The sequence below is a fragment of the Neltuma alba genome, unplaced genomic scaffold (assembly GCF_004799145.2).
Source record: "Neltuma alba isolate B1F8T4 unplaced genomic scaffold, ASM479914v2 tig00010095_pilon, whole genome shotgun sequence".
Taxonomy (NCBI): Eukaryota; Viridiplantae; Streptophyta; class Magnoliopsida; order Fabales; family Fabaceae; genus Neltuma; species Neltuma alba.
This window is the reverse complement of record NW_021635049.1, coordinates 585,838-589,795: the sequence shown is the minus strand read 5'-3', so window position 1 is coordinate 589,795 and position 3,958 is coordinate 585,838. Positions and strand designations below refer to the sequence as shown.

The 3,958-nt window shown below is 35.4% G+C and overlaps 1 long non-coding RNA gene across 1 annotated transcript; it reads left to right on the top strand.

Annotated features, from left to right (window-relative positions):
- The first annotated feature begins 938 nt into the window (after positions 1-938).
- On the top strand, positions 939-2,205 carry LOC114754174 (uncharacterized). The gene is made up of 3 exons (XR_003741125.1): positions 939-973; positions 1,601-1,707; positions 2,007-2,205. It is a non-coding gene; the product is annotated as an uncharacterized LOC114754174 (long non-coding RNA).
- Positions 2,206-3,958: the final 1,753 nt, after the last annotated feature.

Below are 3,958 nucleotides of genomic sequence, written 5' to 3'. Positions count from 1 at the left end.
TTGAGATAGTAACTCAAATTGAATTATTTAAGGTACGAGATGGCCTCAAATAATCAGGAAAATCTGGGGACAATAGTTGAGGAATTTACACAGATTGTAAAATTAATTCCAGCCCCAGAAACTGTCAAGGTTAGCTTAATTGAATTTAAAGCCTATTTATACCCTATCGGGGAAAGTCAAATTTCCTGTCTATGGTTTGACTTTGGACCCGAGAAAAATTAGAGGAATACCCTGTGATGAAAGGGAAAGAATGAAACCCAGAGACAGATCAACAGAGTTATGAGCTGATAGGAAAGAAGTCGGCAAAATCAACTCCGATTGAATATTAATTATTAATATTTTGGAAAAATGAGAAAGAAGTATGATTCCCCTATGAATGTTATTAGAAGAGTATGGGAATGTATTTTGAAGATGAAAAATGTGCTAAATCATATCCCAGAGGTATTGGGTAAGTCAGGACCCAAGAAAGTACCTATTATGATGTAAACCGGTAAGATAGGTGGAGGAATATTTTTGGATGAATTTATGCACGAATTTTGTATGATTTTCCTCCCTATCATATTGCCATAGGGGCATGAGGATATGTGTGGAAATGTGTAAAAAGATTAAGGACATATTAGGATTGAGAAAGTTAACCATGGTTAAATTAATTAACCTTGGGTTAAGTTAACCTTGATGACATAAGCAAGATGACCAAGCATGACACAATCCTAGACAAGTGTCACAATTCTTGCTAAGGAAGACAAGATCAAGGGCTAAGATTGATTTGAAAATCAATGGCCAAGATTAAGCCATGCAATTTCAAAATCAATGGCTAAGATTTCTCCTAACTCCCTATATATATCCCTTCTCCCCCACAAGCTTGATATTTTCGTCCACCATGAGAGAGAAGAGAGGGAAAACGAAATGGAGAGAGGAAGAAGGAGAAGAGGAAGAACTCATGATCCTAAGGCCATCCAAGCTTCAAATCAAGGTATGTTCATGGATTTTGATCTAGTTTCTACCTCCCTTAGTATTTTTGAGCTTAGATGTTGGTTTGGTTGGGTTTTTTTATGGTTGAAACCTAGGGGCGAGGTGCTGCACGAAATTGTTTAGAATGGGAGAAGATGAAATTAAAGTCATAAACATGTTTAAAGGCTTGAAAACAACAAGAATCAATTGGTTTGATATTGATTCTTCAAGAAATCCAACTTCCCCTTTCATTTGTGTATGATTCTGCCATGGCTGGTTCTTTATGTTGGGTCTGGAATTTGATGATTTTGATGCTCTCAATGAGTTTAAATGATGATTTTGTGTAGGGATATATGTAGAAAACATGTTTGGAAGCATTAGAATTGAAAATGGAAATTTTAGACCTAAGGCACCTATGTTTCGGCCAAACCAGAACAAGAGGGAAGGAGTTGGATTTTGATTGTTTTGAACTTGGAAATGGATTCTACATGCAAAATTATGTGGGAATAGCATGTGGAATTAATTTTAGAATGATTGGAAATAAATCTCAAAAGTTAGAAACAAAGTGTGATCAAGTAAGAGCCAAGTGTGGAATAGGTTGATAACTTGGTCCTAATTGATGTTTCGCGTAATGTGTTGATGTGTTCAGGACCTTGGAACATCCAAGGGAATGTCTTGTTTATGTCAACCGAAGGCTCAAACATTTGGAAGGTTAGGGGAAGCAAACGGAAAGCAAGAGCGAAGCTATGTTACAAGGTAGTGAACTTACCTATACTGTGTGCTTGATATGTATGCTTGCATGATGTGATTGTGTTGCCATGATGTGACTAAGCTATGATGAAATGTTTGCAAAGTTATGTTTGCAAGTTTATGTTATGTTTTGCCTTGGCAATATGTTATGAAAGCATGAAATGCTTTAGCTTACTTTCAATGGCATTCCTATGATGATGTTATGATAACATGTCGTGCATTTGCATTATGTCTTGCATGCTTATGGGTAGTGTTTGCTACTGAGATTCTCCCGAATCTCACCCTCCCTTAACAACCCCTAATAGGTATAAAGGGCATAGAGGAAAAGTCAAGGATGAGGAATGCAGGATTGATGGAAGAAGTCAAGAACATGTTATGGTCTTATAACATGTTATGTAACATAGTTTATCAAATTATGCTTGATATGCCATGTATGTGGAATGATGATATTAAATGTCATGATATGTAAAATGGTATAAGGTTATGTATGAAGATATTATGTGGATTTATAGCATGACAAGAGGTGGAGAATTACATTGTTTATAAAGATTGAATTAAGTTGAAGGGATAGAATGTCCCTAAATGAGTCACGAATTGGTGCCAATGATGAGGCAGACCAAATGAATGAATTTAGCCATGAAATTTAGTGTCTATACAGGACACATCCTAAGCTTTAAAATAAGTGGTAAATCACAAAAAATGGATGTGTATGCTAAGAGATATGGCTGTTCAAAGTCAAGACAGGATTTCTGGAAAGTACTGTTTCGACCACTTGAACAGTAATATTTAACGAATAAACTGTACTAATTGGCAAGGTTTGAGCCATGAAAGTTATTTGTCCCTTGTAGAATACTGAAACAGCTTTGAGTGAAAATTAGAATCGCTCCATTCTGATTTTTTGTAGAATTAGTTATGAATCTTCAAAGTTGGACCTGAAATCTGTAGTTTAAACAGTGAAAAGTAACCCGAGTAATTATGTTGAAAATTTTAATCCACGGGCTTATACTTTGATCTGCTTGAACCATAACGCTTACAAATGCGTACTCTGAGGGGTTAAAGGTAGGATGTTTCAAAATTATAAAGTTGGTTTTTGACCAAATTACCCTTAGATAATTTATAAGAGAATTTAAGGGTGATTTAGGCTAATTAAGGGATTTTATTTGGAAAATTACAAATAAATATTTTTAAGGGGAGCAAAATCCCAAGAAAATTTCTATGAGACCCCAAGGAATTATAAGGAATTATGGAATTAAATGATGACCCTCAAGTATCTAAGACTTTTCCAAATAATAGTGAAAAGTTAATTTTCTTTTTTAATTAATTATTAGGAAATTAATTTTGAGGCAAAGTGGGCAATTTGGGAAGATAAAAATGAGGAGATTAAACTAAGGATCTGACAGAAAATAATTACAGAGGCCAAGCTACTGTAATTATAGAAAAGAAGTTAAACTCAGAGCCAAAGTATACTGATAAAGCAAGATTAGTGTCTTGCAAATCAAAGGGATCATATTGAGCCATGTGTCAAGCTCTTGATGGAGAGGATTTGAACTTGCCAAGTGTCACTCCACAAATGGAGAGGATTTTGACTTTGGTAATTAAATTCTTTTGGATTTTTGTTAATTAAGAAAGAGAAATCAAGATTAAGGGAGGTAATGACACTTGGACTCTCATTAAAGATGGTGGTTGAGATATTTTGAACCATTAAACAAGCTCATCCTTCCCCTATTTTTCAGATGTTGGTTCGGCCAAGGAGGAAAGGGAGAGAAAAGAGAGAGCTTTGAGAGAAAAACAAGAGAAAGCTTGCATCTTTGGTCATACAATCAAGGTTCAAGGTGAGTTCTTGGCTCTAGATGTGTTCTTGCCTTGTTTTCTTTCTCTTTTATGGTTGAAAAATCTGTCTCCTCCCTCTCTTGGTGCTGATCGAACTGAATATTTAGAGGGGAAGGGAGTTTTGTTCATCACGCTTGTTAAGACACAACAACACAAGCTAGTTCCTAGTGTTTGCAAGTGAGTATAGGTTGTTTTGAAGCATTTTTCATGGTTGTTTCTTTGAGTATTATTTTTGGCCAAGCTAATGACTGAACCCTAGGATGAGTTTTTAATGTTTTAAGGCTTCCATGATGCTTAAAATAAGAAATAGTGTAGGGTAAACCAAAAGGAACAAGTGTTGGAAGCTTTAAAACAAAGTTGTAAATTTTTGGGTCAAAACCCTCTTTGGTTCGGTCAAGGGTAGCTAAAAGAAGCAGTTTTATTTTCC